The following is a 20,817-nucleotide window of genomic DNA, read 5'->3' as shown; positions in this document are numbered from 1 at the left end:
TTAGTTTTTTTTGTAATCTTCTGTCAGCACACTGTGCTGCATTATGATGTATTTAGAAAAGTCATTCATTTTATAATAAATAATAGTACCAATAATACCCGGCCGTTCTATTGCGGGAAGATTCTCCCCATCGATTCCCTGAACTGCTAGCTAAAACCGAGCCTCGACGTTATCTCCGACACGCGACCGACACCGACGCCGTCAGGTTACAAATGAGTTACGGCTCTATCCATTTCCCACACGCTATCACTATGGTCATTTCTTAGTTGATTTTACTGTTTCGCACTCTCTTTCCCAATATAAGCATAACTGAGCGATACTTGCTTCGCGAGAGGAAATAGAATGTATTCAATTTCATCTCGCTGATCTTTCAGTCGCAGGCTGCAGATCTCAATCGTTCTGCGACTTGAGCAAATTTACTGCACAAATTTCTTTAATTTCCAGTTTAATTTCCAGACTTTTAATTCCTAATTCTAATGTGGTCATTTGAAAAAAAAAGTCGAGTAGCGGTAGTTCAGTAATTGACAAACGAAGGAGGAAGTCGCTAAATTACAAATAAAATTAAAGACATTACACATAGAGTAGTAAGGATTTACTGTGTTAGCCTTTCAACTATTACTCATTGGATAACTACCTAGATCATAGGTTCCCAACCTTTACTCGATTCGACATGTATATTTTTTTTTCAGACAGTCATTCGACTGCACCTTTTTTAGGTGAAATATACTATATTACTACATTATACATATATTTAAAAACAAGGACCGGTTTTTATTAAAATTACTTTATTGAAAGATATTAACATCTTGATGTATTGTTTAAAATTTGATAACAAAATATATATTATTAAAAAAATTAATATAATATTATTATTGAGAAGGCTGAGCTTGGTGTAACGACAATAATTTTTCGATATTTGGTGTCAGATTTGTCATCAGCAATCTTAAATCGCCACGTTCCACTATTGACAATCTGTTTCTTTTTCTTGTTGCTAAATTGTTGATTACACTGACATTTACACTATTTGTTGAACATTGAAGATATTTGTTAAAACATGCATTCGAATATTTTTAGTACACATTAATCAAACTTTTGGCGCGTTCTTGCGAGTATTGCCCAGGGGGCGGTAGTTGGTCCTCAGCGACCCCCAAATTTGTTTTCGGACAAAAGCGCCCACTTAGATCTCTTCAACGCCCATCGATGGGCGGTACCGACCCCGTTGGGAACCTCTGACCTAGATCGTTGTAGGTACCTCAATAGACATAGAAACTTCTTAGCAATAATTAAGATTCTATCGTTAGCGATCCGATAGAAATTCCTTAAACGCAACTTATTTCTGTTCCTGGTGCAACTCGGATCCCGGCCCGCGTAACGGACATGATTGTCCTCTGTGAAAAAACCGAATTCTAGACGATGAGGATTTTTGAAGCTATTTGTAAGGTGGTTGGTCCCATCACCATCAAGTATGTAGCCACGGTCGGTTTCATTCCGCTCGGCACGGCTCGCAGTCGCCGCGGGGCTCCTCGGCGCACTACAAACGAGCCGTATTCGCCAAATCCAGCTAACTCGAACCGAACTGAATCGAAGGAATCCGCTCGTCCCTCTCTCACCGGGCTGCTTTAGCTGGCCCTTTCGTTTCTACCGCCTTTCGTGTTACCTCGCTCCGCGCCTCGAGCCCTCTCTGCTTCCACCCTTCTCGTTCCCGCTGCTCAGGGGCTCACCACCACCCACGGCTTACCTAGCATTCGCTGGAAACCGAGAAATTAGCAAGGCAGAAAGGGGAAGCTCGACCGTGGAATTCTCTCAATCCGGCAGCCGTGTGTTTTTGAACGCTAACCGGGGGAAAAATATAGGTGACGACCCGAGATCTCGCTGAGCTATTTCTTAACGTGAAGACAGAACGCTACCGAATGCGATCATCGGCCTGAATGTTAAGGGATAGTTAACATTTTCGTATAATTAAACTCAGAATTGTGTGAGTTGGCACTTTTTTTAACTCTATATGACTAGAAAATGAGAACTATTATCATTTGAAATTTATGTAGTTCGGCGTTCGTCTCTCGATAGATATTTTATTAATATACTTTCTTTGATGGGTGGATAATTAAGAAATCTATTTTCTAGGGAGCAAAAAGTTAAGAATAAAATAAAAATAGAATTGTCTTGATTCAGCAATATGCTTCAAAACGGGCTAAGGTTCGCGTATAGAGGTTCCCAAGAACAAAACATATCAAGTATAGTATTGATTTAAAAAATATAGATGGGGACCAAGGCTTACGACGAATGAAAGGAATTCATCTTCCGTGGCAGTCGTATATTTTTTACTTGAAATCCGAGGTCACCAGGGCCCAACGTCGAGGAATTAAACGGTTCTAACGAGGGGGGCCGACCATCCTTCCGTCTCCTCGGCGACAAATAAATTCATATTCGGAATTAATTAACGGGTCATTTAATTATGGTCGTTTTTCATTTGTAATCGATTCGTGGCAGTTAACGCCGATGATCCAGGATGGCATGAAATATGCAAAATGCCGCTCACGTCGACGACACTGCACGCTTCGTCACGGCAACTAAGCCCCGAACGATTATCATCTTTATCACAGTGAAGCCATTCCTAAAAAAATGTTTCCTATAAGAATCTCACCCCCATTACAATCTTGAGGTAATATTAGGTGGACTGGAAAGTAATGTTGTTTCTTTTACATTAAATCCAAACAAATTTTTTATAAATTTCTATTTTTAATTATTAATTGTATAATCGCTCCCGTTATCAATAGCCTTTTGCCATCTAGTGTGCAAATTGTCAATGCCAGATCGATAAAAATCAATGAGCTGATGAACGATAAACAAGTATTTAAAATTGTAAAAACGACATTATTTTCCGCTACACCTAATGTATCAATGCTCTTAAACAATATGACTACTTACAGTATAGTTTCCTGTAGAATTTCTTTTACTATGTCTAATTTTTATTTTTAAGTAATTGTCAATTTGTGTACAAACTGAGTTTCCTATTTTTGTACCTGTTAATTATTGAAATAAATGAGTAAATATTGCATCATGTGGTAAGAGCAAAATTCAACGAAAATAAGTTATTCATGAGTATGAATTGTACCAGGTCTTTCCCCTTTAAAATATGGCAAGCATATCAAGAATGAAAAATGTGCTTCTAATATATACGGTGAGTGAAAGTCATACGAAATAGTAAGACGCTTCGCCATTGAAGAGTAATGACTGGAAACGTTTTCGTTCTTCGAATCGGTTTCAGCGTTTACAAATTACGTCTATCTCGGTCGCTAGTTGCGCGACGCTGGGTCAAAAGTGGCCGTCGAATGTGGATTCCTCGGAATTGAACGTTCGCGCGATGACGACATATAATTAAAACCAATAGGAACGGTTCGATTCGTCGGTTTTAATGACCGTCGTGGTCGCTGGAGTTACGGCGGATGAAAAATTCGTTCGTTCTCTGCCTCTTTCTTTCGTTTCGAGAGGTCTAGTCTGTCGTCGGTTACACAAGCGGTTCGTAATTTATCGTACGAGCTAGAAAACTTGGGACTCGTTAATAAATCGGTATATGAGTCGGTTTCGTGGCACGAGTGGACGAGGAATATACCGTTGCCTTTGAATATTCGGTTTCCAATCGGAATATGAATTCTTGGAAGCGATGGATTCTACTCCAGATCGGATTTCACTCTCTTGAAAGCGCTACTTCAAAGCACGAGAGCTTATTGCAAGAAAGTAAAAATGCAACATCCAAGGAATACCACAGTCATCTATGGACCTATCGACAGAGAAGTAGGTATATACAATGTATGTATAAAACTCAGGAAAACGGCAGCTCTCAAATGAGCGAGTTTATTTGAACGCTTCGACTCGAAAACCGTTACACGACGTTATATAATTTAATTTTGTAAGTTTAATTGTCATGTATTCAGATTTTTCAAAGATGAATCGAAACTGAAGAATGCAAGAATTCGTTTCAGGCTGTCTAATATTCTTTCTTGTCTAAGTCCCGGCAGAGAAGTGACAAATGTAATCTTATTTCCACAAGACATTATGAATGTATTCAAACTGTTTTCGTTGACAGCAAATACACAGTATTTCACAGTAATAGTATATATTATCAAAGTTAGCATTTTTTTCTTTCATGTGTAGGGTAACGTCACATTATTCTCGGACTCTAAAACAATATTCAAGCATTGAAATTGTGTGAATAGTTCTAGTATTGATAATGACGACATAAAACCATAAATTGATAACGTACATAATTTATCTAATTCCAGAAACATTAATTATGGGATTTATGCACGATTTATAACATATTATAAATATATCTTTAAGCATACATAAATATATGAAAAACTCAATGATGCATATCGGTGTCATTCGAAGCCAGAGTGATTAGAAACGAAATCCTGAAGTTTTTTGTAGGAAATTCTTTGTACGTAATAAGATAGATAAATTTTGAATGAGTGACAGCCAGTATTGGATCGATTCTCGATCGGTGAAGCGTTGAGCATCCCTCGAAGGACCCTGAATTTATCAACACGTCGGAGGCGTCCAGTGGAAACACGGTCGAATTCTCAGCTACAACGGCTATCGAAGGAGAGTTGAGCCGTTAAAGCATCACGCAAGTAGAAACTCGTGTATTCGGAGCGGTCGTAATTAGATACCTCAAGGTACCACCGGCGTCGAAGGTGCCTCTGTTCTCGGTCAGTCTCTAAATCCTCCGACCAATTCACGGCACGTAAGCGGCTGCTGCGTCGGCAGCCATAAGGCCTCGCATTTCCACGCCGCGTTTATTGGAAGTGACAGTTTACACAGGTCTGAACGGAGCGAATAATACGTGGCGCGCAAATGTTACCGGAGAGACACGGGTGTGTATTAATTTTGAAAAACAGCCGCGGTGCGCGTTACACGACGACGCGGCGCGCTTTTCTTTGTCCAGGATGGGCGCTCGCATAAATTCCCCGGCTAGGAAACCTGACGAAATCGGTACACCGTAAAGGAGAGAAAGTTCAATCGCCCTTTTAAGCGCGGCGAGCGCTTCGAATTTCTAAATTGCAGATTCGATGAGGCAAGAGACGAAACTTTTCATAGACATTCGAGGCACCCATTTTCGACGAAAGATTTAGAGACACTCTGAGGCTCCGCTTCTAATACACCTTGCATAACATTATTCACGCCCTGAGCGGATAACTCGCCCAGGAATTGTATTAGTCTCTTGATTGAAATTCCACTCGAAAAACGGGGTCTTTGGAGCGAACTATCGCGAGCAGCTACAAAGCTGGACTAAAGAAATGAATTACAGATGAAACTCTCGATACAGGATGTACCCGCTTTAGTCAAAGTGAGTACGAAGATGCTTCATGTTTATAACGGTGAATCAATGTTTGCATCGAGATACTGCGAGGTATATATGCTCTAATATACCTCTTTTGTATATCAACGATGGTTAATTGGTATATCAACGGTGTTAATTTATTTAAAGTTATCGTACAGATTAACAGATGAGTCTAAAAGATTTGAATTCGTTGCACAATTTGGCTAGAAAGAAGCTGTAACATTTTCTAATTTCTCGTCGGAAATCAAGCCTTGATTTTAAACGTTTAAAACTTATATTGTTAGGCTCTTTTGAATGAAACAGTAATGTGCAAAAGTCAACCTAAAGAACGCGAAACAAGTTGTTTAGATTGACATTTGTTTTTTAACGTGTTTTACCGATAAAAGACTCAAACGATACAAAATCGAAACGTGTAAAATTTGTTTATGTTTAATCGTATGCTGCTGAATGTGATTAATCGAGAAACTGATGAAGGCAATCCCACTGAAGTTAATTCATGTAATTTTGCAGAATTAACATTCGGTGTTTCCTTCTAGGAACATCTAATGAATCTACAGATTCAATCACTTACTGCGTAATTTAAATTAATTAATTCGTATAAATAATCAAGGAATAAAATTTTCCGTAACACAGATGTCTCAATCGATATTTCTGATTCTTTATTTACAAATATTGAGATTTCGAACTGAAACCTTATTTTTATCAAAATAAAATATAGCCTATGTTCTTTCTCAAAATCCAATCTATTGGGTTGTCCAGAAAGTTCGTGCCAATTTTTAAGAAACATTCAAAGACACGTTTGAATTTCGATATATATTTATTGAATTATATATGTACCATTTTGTTCCACAATTTTTCCACCTTTTAAGGGATGTCCACATGTTATTTGTTTTCAACCATTCCGATATATTCAGACCTGTATCGCCTACTAAAAATCGGCATGGACTTTACAGACAACCCAATATCTACTTGCCTAATTTGATCGAAATCTGTTTAGACAAAGTTACTCTCGCATTTATAATATTAGTATAGAGCAAAGTTTTAAATTTGTTCAATTCTCAAAAGGCGTGTCTTATAACTTTATTATAATATATATAGCAAATTATGACGAATGTGTTCATATTCTATATTATTTTATTTTCGTCACGTACCATAATGAAAGATGAAGTTATTTTTACGTCAATAAAGGAAATTGATTCTTAATTAATCACTATCCACGCGACACCGTTTAAAACATAACATTAACTTAAGTGGGGCTCACTTAGTATATTCGCGGCAATATTCGCTAAGAATTATGGCAATACGTAAAGACTTGGGCCTCGTGTCTTGTCAATTCAGCAGACGCTTCAAGCGACAAGTTTGCGCCTCCCTGAATTATCATAATCCGCTTACTCCCTTGTGGTGTCCTTAATATATTGATTTCATAATAAAATTATAATAAATGGCATTGGCGTTACGAGTCGCAGACGATTTACGGTCTTTTTAACGACGTATCCTTACGCATTCTCGTGCAACCCTCTGGGTGAACATTCATCGTCCATCGATAGACATAAGTTGCTGGCAAATGTTGTTGTAACTTCCAGCTATTTGGTCGATGCATCGAATTTTCGAACTGTATTCGACTTGTATTTTCGAAATAAATGAATCGCTAAAGTGTTTGAATATGTAACTAAAGAAAAATGTTTAAAAAACAAGTTTCCTTAAGTTTCGTTCAAATTGAAATGTGTTGCCAAGTATGTATGTGAAAGTAGTAAGAGTTTAAGTCATCATCTTGTTGTTTTCGATACTGTTTAAAATGTGCAGACCTTCGAAGTTGGCAGTTTTTCATTCCTTTTTTTTTACATTGTTTGTATATTTCAATTTTGACAAAATCTATCGTCCGAAAAAGTGATGGACTCGACGTGGGATGATCCCAATAGTTAAAGAACATCGCCACTCCATAGATACTCTTTGTAGCAAAAAGGTGTAGCATCGATAAATGACTTCACCCTCCAAGACACGTCGAGAGATTAGCTCGAAATTAGTCGACAGGAAAAAGTTTTTGTAGAAAGTATTAATTTTTCCCTTGATTTAACGATAAAATCGTAATAAACGATATTGCCGTTGTGAATTACAAACGATTTACGGTCACTTTAACGACTTATGCTCGCGAGTCCTCGTGCAACCCTCGGGGTGGGGACGTTGATCGTCCATCGATAGACTTAATTTGCTGCCAGATCTCGTCGCAATAAAACTTTAACGGTGGCGATAAAGAGGAAGAGGAAGCCCTGGAACGAACGGGGGAGGCAGAGAGAAGGTTGAGGAAAGAGAGGCTCGGAGCTCGATGAAAGTACGATTGCCACGACATCGGGGACAAGAATCGACTTGTATCGTACCGTATGGATAGGTACTTGCAAGAAAATGTCGTAACGATGTTAGAGACTTTTTTCCACGGTCATAGAAGGCGACCGAGGAACGTACACGTCTCGAAATTCCTTTTACGTCCGTTAATTCATCGCTTGGGTGTTCGTGCCATTTGAAAGAATGGCCGACGTAATTTTGCTGGTTGGTTCCGCGATGCAGGAAGATATGGATCTGTGAATCTTTCGCCGATAACGCACTCTGAAGTTCCAATCGCTCGAGACATTTTATTCGAAAATATGTACGAGAGTTCAGCGGTGTATTTGGACACACACGTAAACACCAATAGTTTCCGATACAAATGATAAAAATACAGAGAACAGGAGTGGTTGACTTCTGGTTCAAGCTGTGGACATTTTTAATTGCTGCTTGTCTAGAAAATACTCATCGATATCCATCGATAATTCTATTTTGACGATTTCTATTATCTCTCTTTCCGTGATTTCTCTTTGTTATAAATTTTTGCGTGCCTCCACAAGCGCTGCCGCTATTTTACCTCACAATCGAACATGGAAAAAACACAACAAAGGAGGGGGTTAGCGACACGGAGCTTCGAAAAGATAAAGATAAGACGAGGCGCAGGAAGGATTTATGGCAGCTAATTCCATTTCATTACCATTTTCACGAGGCAGGTAAGATTAACGCGGAGTGAACAGACAGAAAAAATTCGCGGTTTGGGGTTCGTGTATAATTTCGAATCGGATTTAAGTATGCGATATATTCGGGCTGAATTCGGTCGATTTTATGCATCTGGAATTGGCAGAAACGAACGGGAAAGAGGAGGAAACGAAACGTAACCGAAAAACGGTCGGACCAACGTGCAGTTATACTTTCAGGTCTGATCTCTCAGGAAATAATAGAGAACAGTTCGTCTGAGTGCCGTGAATCCCGATATTTAAACGGAACACGGGGGCCGACGAATCGTTTGCGATGAATTCCACCGGTGAAAAAAATATCGTAGACGAACATCGCGGCCCCGGCAGTCGTATCGCTGAACGATTCTTCTGGATGCCCGAGGGCTCGTGCCCCGATACCCACCGATTTTCAGTCGTCGAAATATACGTTTGTCCCGTTTCCAACGATTGTCTCTACTCACGGACTGATTTTAGCCTGTTGCTAATACCTGTTGCCTAGTTCTCGTTGTGGCTGCTGCTGTTGCGTGCCCCCTAGGCCTGCCACGATTAGCCATTACCGAAGATTAAAGCGTGCCACGAGCGCTGCGTTTCGCTCTGCGTGTCCGTTTCGTTTTCGTTCGTCCTGGAACCACGTGAAACGGAGATTCTCCGTCTGGTACGAATGTCTATTACGGTCCCAAGCCCCAGAGTCACTGAACCGCGCCGTGAGAATCCGCCGAGTCCACGCGATTTTCGAGCTACTCCCCTTCTGCTCTCTGGACTCTGCCAGGACTCGAACAAGTCTGGAAGCGATCGTTAGACGCGAGTAATATCTCCTGAAATCCTAATTATATGGAGAGTTTTTCTTGGTCGAATGCTAGGGTGGTCAGGGATACCTCTGCTCTCGATGCATGCGTTTAGGAATTGTTTGAAATGCAGCCTCTGGCTGTGTCTCACGTTGGACAGGTTATTCTTCTATGCAATATTTCTACCGTATACCTGTGCGCTCAATAGAGACATTTAATAATAACGATAATAATTATCCATTTAATAATAACGATAATAATTATCCATTAGGATCTTTTTATATTTAATCGACTGAATCTGTACGAAATCCACTGAATTCAGGTTCTACCTATGTTGGAATTCCGTTAGAGAACATTCGTCGACCGGGATTCGTTCATAGTAGTAAAGTATTATATAAAAAACTTTTCAGGAGATTAGGATACATCAGAAAGTCCACGAGATCTGGGAGATTCTACTTTCGGTGGAAAGATCTCGGTTTTAACTGCTATGGTATGCCACGAGTGGTCTTAGACGTAGTACATTTTACAAAGGACACTAGACGTAAACATACAATGGCTACCATTAAACCCAAAGGCTGTGATTTATTTATTTATGAGAAAACAGAAGGACGAGCAATAGGAAAACATTCAACTGTTAAAACGCAAACTACTTGTAAGAGCTGCTCCTCGAAGAATAGTTTCTGGTTCCATGTCTTCCCTGATAATTGTTTCATCTTTCGGTGTCAGCACTGCCTAGACAACGCGTAAAAAGGATTCTCAATTTATTAATAGCACCAACCAATGTCGATAACGATGCTTCTGGTTTAACAGTGTTTGCCATAATTTTGTTTTCGTGTTTATATATAGGCATTTTAGAAAGAAGCGATATGAGTCATAATTGAAACAACTAGAAATTTTGACCTTTAATCGAGTTTACTTTGAAAATGAGTGATCACGTAATGAAAGAAATTACACATTATCGCTTTTCAAACACAAAGTCATTGCACCAATCCTTATAAAAACATTCATTCATCTACTTAACACTTGTCGATTTTCTGATATACATGCGGATAGGTTCTATCGTATTTGTGACATTCGTAATCTCATATGCAGTGAGTGTAGAACGTATTCGTACACCGATCAATTTCCAAAAAAACTGTGTAAAATTCTAATTTATTAACTTATTTTTTATAAACAATGACATTTTACATGTTCTAGGAAATCTCTAGAATAGATTGATTACAAAAAAAAAATAGCTATTTATGTAAGTTACGAAATTAAGAAAAAAAAACAATTAATCGATAGAAATGTTAAAGCAATAAGTATGCGCACAACTGTTTAATTTTTAAAACTTGATTAAAAAAAAAGAAATTTACATTAATTTATAAGTATATAATACTTCCTTCGAGGGATTTCCTTTTGATTTTATAATTATTGCAACTCTTGTAAGCATTAAATTAAGTAAATTATTAGTTATTCAAAGTGGGATCTTCTTCGATTCCTCTATTAGAACCTTTTTCAAAAGTAGTTTACTGGAAATTTGATGTTTTTTAATTCGTACGGAACAATAAACCAATGTGTTTACATTACAAACTCTACTGTAAATAGTTCGTCATAAGAATCGTACAAATACTTATTGCTTCTATACTTTTACCCACTTTTCGCACATTTTTTGTTAATTTCACAAATTATATTAATTAGTAAATGTTGTTTGGACTATATCTATCTTAGAGATCTCCGAGAATATGTAAAATATCATGGATTATAAAAAAAGAAGTTAAGAAACTACAATTTCACACAAGAGTTTTTTGGGAAATTGATGGGTGTACGAATACATTCTACACCCACTGTATAATTACAATTTCCTATCACGTTTCTGTAAAAGATGCTTGTACGACATCATCGCTAACCCCACATTCATACTTAATTATTTGTAGAAATAATTACCACTGCTACAAGCAGCTATTTTCAAACCAATTAAACGTTGTGTTAAGCGTAAAATGAATTAACTAATGGTATGAAACGATACCCCGATGAGAATAATTTTGAGCTGTCAATTTCAACAATCACTGCGTCCCACAGGGGGTGCGACTTTTGTTAACCCTGTCAGACCTGACAGTAACGTATGCATACATGATATTTTAGAATCACTCTTACATAAACCTTAAAGAAAATTAAATTCTACATGAAAGAGTGAAATAAATTTTTCCTTTAGTTTCCCTGTTAGAGTTCGGTAAGGTATCGAAAGGTTAACTCCATTAATTTATGGTTGCGGTCCCTTTGCTAGATTCTTGGGCGCGCCACTGGCAAATTCTCTTTCCCACATGGCTGAAAGTAACCTGAATCCACGTGTCATACATGCATTCAACCGAAACGGACGCCGCAGAAGCGTCCAATACGGGTAATGATCTGTAAAACAAGGACTCCACGGAGTAGAGATCTTTCGTTTCGAAGGGAAAAAGGCGTTCCGCAACGTAATGGGGCATCGACGACAGCGCGATTGCGAATATGTATATCCTTTTACGCGGAAAACGTAATTAAGCGTTTCGTAATTGGTATTTAGCGGGCGATCGTTAAGCCAATTGGCAGCGGCTCGCGCATAGAGGCGGAATGGACGGCCGAGGTCACAATCGGCGAGGTGTGGGAGAGAGAGACCCACGTGTGATTAGTGTCAACGAGCCGGTGAAAGGAAATTTCTAATTGCATACGTGCCACACGATCGTCGAACGAGAAAAGAGTGGATACCTCGTGCACTCGAATCGATACCACCGACAATGCTACGCTCACGTGGGAAGAGGGCCACGTGGGTTTCCCCGTGTCCCGAAATGAGGAACGTTGTACTCGGATAATGGATAATGCATTAAACCGATGCATTGGAATTGATTACTGAATAAATTTGTTTATTGCGAAATTTTATTTATACTCAATGTAAATCTCATAGGAATCTTACGTTTTTAACGTTTGATGTAATTCCTGTTCTTTAATAAGTAAATAGTCATGTACTATATTAATTGTCTATTTAAATGTTACGTTGGGCGTAACGATATTTAATTGGAATACATTTTAAACTCGGTTAGTGTTTTTTTTTTTAATTACATTGCTGGGAAAGTCGAAATTCTTTAAGCACATAAAACGTATATCTTTTATTGTAATCGGAACATTTGAACCTTCCCGAAACTCGTACAACATAACGTGCCGATAATGTAAATACTTTCCGCTCATTTTCAAGCAGTGCTTCGAGTACAGTCGAAACTAACCAATTTCATAGTAAAATAACAATCGCGAATGTCACATGCTTAGCGATGAATGTTATTTGTATATCTACATATATCTGATAGTTTACGCATTTAACATATAAACTAATATAATAAATACAAATGCTAAACGTAACCAATAGTTATGTGCACTTATGCAATATGAAATAACAATATTATTATATTAATTGAAGCCATGTTATAACATAAAAAGCGACACCTGTTAGAAACGTATCCAGACTTATGCAATGAGTCAACAGATACAAAATGTTCTATCTTTGCTTGTGTTTGTCCTCGAAAAAACTGAGTGCCTTCCAATCCTCTGTTGACTTTTCCACCGACAGACATTTCTCTCCTACGAGAGCTGGTTGGAGGTCGTTCCTTTTTCAGTCCTGGTAACCTGTACTTGCTGCGAGCGTTAAGCTGGTCGCGCATGTGTTCGAATTAAAGGCCTTTGAATCGAGTAGAACCGGAATTGGATTAAGGGAGGTGCGTTTGACCGTATTGAACCGAATGATCGTATTCGGTCAGCCACCACTATTTTCGACCGTCTATTTCTACTGAACCTTTGGGATGGAATGCAGCTCTTGTACAATCATTCGCAACTTTGAGCCGCGACATTTTCGTCGCGCTAGCTGTTCCCTTGCTACGACTCGTGGAAATCGGTTGTACCACCGACTCGTTTAAATTCAAATTAACCAGCTGGTTATACTGTATGTTAATTATTGGTTCTTGTTCAAACCATGCTTGTCAGCGGTTTTCAAAGTACCGGGTATCTTGTTTGGAATAAATTAAGAACGAGGGCCGACGGAACCGCTGGTTGCGCATGAAAGTAACCATTTTTTTCAAAGATTTGTTGAGAAATGTTCACTGATTTTGTGTAACTTGTTAGTACCCTAATCTCCATGATGAAGTCATGATACGAATAAAACTTAGCAACGTTTTCCATCAGCGATTTACTAATCGGAGATTAAATCATTATCATTCTTTTCAACTTCTTAAAGATCCTCGGCAGATGATCTAATATCTTTTCTTCACTTATCTTTCACATATTCACACATACTTTAATCACTTTTCTTTCTATTATTAAAAAAGAGTTTTCTTTTTTTCTTTGTTGAATTTTATGTTATGGATTTCAGCAATTTATGGAACTACATATTCCTATATTCCTTTCGTTTCATTAATATTCTTTGTAGCGCAGTTAGTGTATAAATTTGTAACTGCAGTAGGCTATAACTCTGGTCAGAGCATCATAATGCAAACAAATTTCATAAGGTTTAATGCCCTCCATTATTCTACTATACCACATTACCCTCAAGTGTATCCCTATTACGGATTCCGTATACTTGCAAAGTACAATTGCATAGGATTAGAAATCTTTCAAGCATTCATTATCATTCTTGTTGATTAAAAGAAAATTTTTAGATCATTTGGAGTATTACAAAAATGCAATCTTACTGTCGTTAAGTACGTTAACAAACCTTTCAAACGAAATAAAAGTGAATTTTATTTTTTATCATTCAAAAGACAACTTATTTATTGGTTCTTTTATAAATTTATGGATTAAGTAATACTCATACTTAAGAGTATGTCTGAATCTGCATCTGTTATTCTGTCATTCGGAAATTGCCCTTAACCGTACAATCGTATCTTGCTACGAGTCAAATAGTGTAATGGAAGTTCTACTGTATTGATTAAAGTTCAATATCTTCCGTTGATATTGTTTTAACCTTAAATATAACAAATTTTCTCTACTGTCTGAAAATGTCATTAACCGAGCAGTCGTGTTTTCCTATTTGATAATATACGTTTTCCGCTATTGACAAAATGTTGACAAAATTCATACTTACACAAATTCTAATTTATCTTGTAAAAGTGGAGTGAAATTGAAGAAGAACACTGTAGGTTGAATCAATCCGCATCACCAGAAGCAGACACGTAATTATCGGTTAACCAACTACCACAGTCCTAAACTAATCTTTCGTATCGTTTGGAAGCACTCCATTACGATGGAATAGTAAAAAAAAATAGTTCTTCGTGGAAACACACGCGAACATACCTGTGTCTCACGGCGGACAGCCATATTATTATATAATTCCAGACGAAAGAGGCAATTGTCAGGTTTACCAGACTGACAAAAGACACGATTTCACTCTACTCGCAGATGTCATTACTGGTATCGTGGTTAAATAAAATTTAACGGATACGTTTGAATCGCGAGAATGTCGATAAACATAGGTTTGCCTTTGTGAAATCGATAATCGACCGTCCACGTAGGTGTTTATGCGTATTTGACGAAGGGCTGGTGCGAAGTTACAATCGGTAGCGGGTTTCTAAACGCGACGATCCCTTATAATCTCTAGGTAAAACGATCTACTGGATCTTGATACAGACGTCTTTCTCCTTTTTGTTAAAAGGAATGAACGTCGGATAAAGTCGGCTTTAGAGAATTTTACGTCACCCGAGGATGGTATCTTTGTATCGATGATCAAATTATGTCAAAAGTAATTACTAGACTGCGGAAGTTTATGCACGATAAATATGTAACATGCATATGCAAAATATGCATGAAATATATCCAAAATATGCACGAAGAACTTGAATAAAATGTAGTATAATAAGTAATATATTAGTATGTTACAGAATATTCGCTATGTACACATATATAAAATACTTTTTACAATTATTCTGGTGTATTATAATTCGTGTGACAATAAATTCCGAGCATTTTTTCCAAATTTAATGGTGTTAGTTGGTGGCGTTTATCTGTAAAAATTAATTTATACGGGGAGAACGATCGCTCTACGTCACACGAAGTAATCGGTGCGTATTTAAATTTTCGTTATTTAAAATATTAGAAAGTTTTCGATACTGTATAAAATCCTACATTCTTTCTACATTAATTATATATTATTGGATATGTTTTTAAAAATAAATATGCAAAATATGTAAAATAAAAAATGTATTTTTATAGTACTCTAATTTCAAAACAAATTTCTGTCTAGGTCCAATTCTTTTAATTATTTCCTATAAAAATATGCATTTACATAAACTTCCGCAGTCTAGTAATTACGTACAGCCATTTTCGTACTGCGCTGCTCAGTTGAAAGATTATAATAGAATCCATTAAATTGAAATTATCGCGTGGTATTAAAATTAAATTGCTCGCTATTGTATTGGCGTCACACTTTCTGAGTATATTTGAAAAAGATGCTGGGACGTATATATAAATAGATTTGTCCTGTTTTATTATTAACGGATATATATTAGAGAAAACTTTTAATAGCAGAAGCTTGGCAGCAGTTTCAAATGGACTGCAAGTTGAAACATTAATTTCTAACTATAAATTATAAATTTCAACTCAACAAAGAACTTGTGAGTGTAAACTATAATGACAAGCTTCGATGTGAATTACAAGCTTATATTGAAGTTTTCACTCCTAATTTAGGGTCATTCTCGTAATAGTTAAATAATGAAACCATAAACTAAACGTGTAATTAAGCACTGATTAAGTATAGTAAATGGTAAAATACAATTTCTTTTATAAAAGATCAGATCAAATGTAAGATTAGTCAAACTGAGGTAGAAACAAACGCAAGTAATTTCTTTAAAAAAAAAAGAAACTAAATACAGGATATGTGATGTATACATACATTACGTATTATAATGCATAATATATTTTTAATTTTTAACCTAATTCATGTACATTGTACAAGAGCTACAGTGCAAAAACATGTTATACATAGTTCAAATAAAATATAAAAAAAAACGCAAGTGAAAATATACACAAATATACGAGAATACGAAATAGGAATAAGGCAATTATTCTATAGTTGTAACTATTTTCAACTGTAAAAGCTGTGCTGATTAATTATGAGTAACAAAGAAAATGTAGAATCAATTATGTCGTTAATAAAATACAATTTTAAACAAAATATAAGAAACATGGTTAAATACATATACAAATATGAAATGGAAGATGGGTAAAATTGCACTGATTAATTTTGAGCGAAGGTTATATGGATCAAATTATGTTATTCGATGGAATTAAATATAAAATCAAATATGACAAGCGCGATTAAAAATATATACAGAACATGAAATGGAATTAAAACAATAATTGTTTAATGGTAACTATCACAATTCCGATGGTTAAAATGGCGTTTATTAATTTTGAGTAGCAAAGAACATCTGGAATCAATTATGTCATTCCAGATCGATGGTCGCATAGAACGAGCAATGGCTCGTTAAACAGCCGTGACTACCGCTTCTGCTCGTTGTCGGAGCGACAGGTACGTCTGGTAATCGCTTAAGAACATTGCGGTGCTCGCGTCTCTCGCGATGCCTCGAATATCAAAGTTCCGGCGTGATCGGCTCACGCAACGGGCGATGCATTAATCGTCGTCCAGTGACAAACGAGGCAAATCCGTCGACGTGCCCCGTCGAATCGCGCCTCCAAGAATTAATAACTGTCGGCCGTATAATCGTTAATGACCGTTATTATTAATAACGGGGCCGGGTAACGTCCGATAGCTGCCGCTGCGAAACGGTAAATTACAGAATGCACGTTTCCTCGCCGATCCACAATTTCTCGCGGAAACGTGACTGTCTCGCAACAGTTGCATCACGAATGCGTTAAAAGTTACGCATGTTCGCCCTAATCAACTGTTTCTGAATTACAATCGAGAAAGAAATACTTGAAATTTGACAATCCAATAGTCCGACAACCCGCGACATAAAATTTCGGCCAATATTATTACAAATATTCTTTTGCTATTTGACTGTTTTCTACTAAAGAATAAAAAAGACTGGCAGAGCACAAACGGTACATCGCTCCAGAAGTCGGAAATATGTAAGAAATAACAGTATCTTTGACTGAAATCATTATTACTGAAATTTGTAGAATATATTGTTGACATACCAAATTGCATAAAAAAGTTGGTCTGGCAGATTGTAATCGATGCTAAATGGGTCTGACAGTCGGAAAACCTTGTCGGAAAAACGAAGTAGTTTGACTGAAATCACCTAACCCTAACTCTAACCCTATGTGTTACATATTGTTTATACAAAAAGTTTCAGAAATAATGATTTCAGTCAAACTACTTCGTTTTTCCGACAAGGTTTTCCGACTGCCAGACCCATTTATTAGTTTGTCTGGAAAGTCCGTGCCGATTTTTGGAAGGTGATACACGTCTGTTTATATTGGAATGGTTGAAAACAATTAACATGGGTGCATCCCTTAAAAGGTGGAAAGGTCGTGGAACAAAATGCTATTTATATAATTCAATAAATATATATCAAAATTCAAATGTGCCTTTGAATTTTTCTTAAAAATTGGCACGAACTTTCTAGACAACCCAATAGCATTGCTTACAATCTGCCAGACCAACTTTTTTATGCAATTTGGTATGTCAACAATACACACTAAAAATTACAATAGTAATGATTTTGGCCAAAAATCAAATTATTATAATACGCCATAGTGAAGCGTTGCACCACTGAATTCATGCCAAACCAAGTATTTCTGAACTAGGGAGACATATCATCTTCGGAAAACAGGTTCATTTGTGTAACGAAATAAGTCACCCATTTCTGTCGCGGGCTCTCGGACTACAATGTTTTCACTTTCATTTTTCCAACAATACCTTTTACGGTGTTTTTCACGCGGAAAAATGATACAAATAAAATTAATACTTTTTATGTCACTTATGTGATACATTTCTGCCATATCTTTACCATTTAATAAGGCTGTAATTTACACGAAAATTTTTTCATAATTCATACAGTTTCAAATTCTTTTTTTATTTTCAAACATAGTTCTGTGCTTAAAAGGCACATCTTTGTATATATTTTAATACTACATACAAGCTCTTTTATTTAAATTATAGATGAAAAAATAACAATGAATAATAGAAGAAAGTTCAATACATTAGAATTAGAGTTACTCGTCCTTTTTCAATATTTGTTCAGGTGTGATAATAAATTAAAAATAAGAAGTCTTATTTATGTCACCGGTTTGTAATAGTCTAATATCACATGTGATGTAGCATTTGATTTTTAGCATTTTAAAAGATGATTGATTCGTAACTATGGACGTATATAAACATAGAATCGTTACTTAAAAACGTTTCTTTGAGTACATTGCAATAAAATAAAATAGAAAATATTCGTTAACTTACTTAACTTCGAAAACTCGGTATATATATGTATGTACCTTCGAATCCAATAAATGTAAATAAGTGTCAACGTACACTTCGCGGCGAGTGAGTGTCTCCAAGTTTCTATGCTTCATAGTTATTCAGCTTCTACGTAATTACTCTACAATTATCCCACGTGCACCCGTCTAATCACACGCATCGACGCCCATACCGAACTCTGGCGCCACAAGATTGACTATAAAATTGCGTGTCAATTACATTGAACGTGTCACCACTCTACTGACTATAAAATCGCATATCAAGTACATTCAGTGTGCCATCGTACTCGTGCAGACACTTGTGACGCGGTAACATAGTTTACATAGATACGTTTTCCGTTACAAAGCGACGTAAAAGTGACGGTTGAATAACAGAAAACAAACGAAGAGAATCGAAAAGGGACAAGTGTTTTAGAAGTTCGAATTATTAATATACACTAAAACTAAAATTTTATGTTTATATCAATGAAAAATACCTTTCAGAAATCTTTATTTTATCGAATGAATATTTATAGTACACATATAAAGAATTTCATGTATTCATGTAATTTTTTAAACTATATTTTAACTGTCTCGTCAAGAATACCATATATATTTGTACATTCTTGAGGAAATAAATATACCATTTCATTCTTTTCAAGTATTAAACAAGATTAAAGGAAAACAATTAACTTCCCTTTGCAAAGGTCACCTCTGTAATCCAGACCGTACATTTTACCTGGCGAACACAGAGACTGCTGATTACTCTACCGTTATTATGATTGAGTAATATTCGAACCAGTGTCGTGATTCTTACGCATTAACACTAACGTGAATTCGAGAGTGTATGTATATAATATTAAGCTTGATTCTATCCCCAGCAACGAGTATCTTCCTTCGAATAAACGGGGCGTAAAGTGTTCAGCAAGAGCTACGTTCCCCGAGGAATATGATTGACCCTGCAGTAAATAACTCCACGAAAAATATAGTGGATCGTCGTTCGCAACACCATGGTTCGTTTACGCGATTCTGTCTGTGAATAAAACAACACGATCGTAAAGTGTCTGTTACCACGTGGCGGAACGTTCATGCTCGAGTATCGATGGCTTATTAATAATTTATGCGGTCACGACCGATACGATAGGCAGATAAGACCACTCTGCCTGAAAATGTCACTAAGACAGGGTGAAATAAGGTTTTCACGCGAACACGGTAGTCACAAGCCGCCGTGTTCAATATTTATGCCACAATAACGCGCACAGGTAATGTCCTTTTTCGATAGCCGTTATCACGAGACCAGACGGTACAGTTATACCTTTAGCATATCTTAAGCTACCGGTGAGATTATCGTCACGGTCATCTGGACCGCTTACATCCGCCATTTTCAGAATATTTAACGCGTTTATTCGCATATAAGCGTATAATTCGAACGTTCAAAGTGCACGAGCAGATCACGCTTTAGAGGTTGTTAACTTGATTCTAGTTATTTAAATATAATTTTTTTTATTTAGCTTAGTTTGTACAAAAAGAGGACACATTTTTTTGTATCTAAGGAGTAAAGGTACATTTCCGTGAATATTTATATTTCACAATTAAAGCTTATTGTATTTCTAATTTTCGATTCTTTAAAAAACTTTTTGTTGTATGGGTCCACTTTTTCAAATGATCCTATATAGTATAATAGTACATTGTGTAACTAGGGATGAAGCAAGATGATTTCGGACGAGGGTGAAAATTGACTGCACGAGCCGAAAGAGAGGGCTAGGCTTCACCAAATGTTTACAATGATGCATTACGTGTAAAACGAGATAAAACTTTTGTCGCGTTAGCGATTGCCGTTTTATTCGCCAAAATCTACAATTGTACATAACAAACGATACATGTTGTCGGTTTAAATATCAAAATATCTTTGAAACGATTTAAAAAATTCGCCTAGAGAAAAGTACTTCTTTACGTCAAACGGTTGCTGGAAAGCAAGAATTTCGTATTTAGTTAAGCTGCAGAAATGAAACACTTTTAGCAATTCACCCTGTATATCTAATTTGAATAATTATTAATTCCTCTACTCATAGATAACCAAGGGACTATTTTTGAATACCAAAATGAAGGGTTAAAGTTATTTCCACTTGTATACAAGTATATGTAATTGTGTTCTGAATAGACTTCGTGAAGTATGTTGTGTAATTTCACCTGGTTATTTAACAAATATTTTGGTGTACCATACTAGTAATCAAAAACTTGTAAG

At 36.7% G+C, this 20,817-nt stretch overlaps 1 long non-coding RNA gene across 1 annotated transcript; it reads right to left on the bottom strand.

Moving 5' to 3' along the window:
• Positions 1–2,453: 2,453 nt before the first annotated feature.
• On the bottom strand, positions 2,454–18,814 carry LOC128882116 (uncharacterized). Its single transcript, XR_008458296.1, has 3 exons — positions 18,612–18,814; positions 2,929–3,023; positions 2,454–2,614 (listed from the first exon to the last, which is right to left on the bottom strand). It is a non-coding gene; the product is annotated as an uncharacterized LOC128882116 (long non-coding RNA).
• Between the last annotated feature and the right edge of the window lie 2,003 nt (positions 18,815–20,817).

This window comes from Hylaeus volcanicus, chromosome 1, assembly GCF_026283585.1.
Source record: "Hylaeus volcanicus isolate JK05 chromosome 1, UHH_iyHylVolc1.0_haploid, whole genome shotgun sequence".
Classification (NCBI taxonomy): Eukaryota; Metazoa; Arthropoda; class Insecta; order Hymenoptera; family Colletidae; genus Hylaeus; species Hylaeus volcanicus.
The sequence above is the reverse complement of the archived record's forward strand: the minus strand, read 5'-3'. Positions and strand labels throughout refer to the sequence as shown.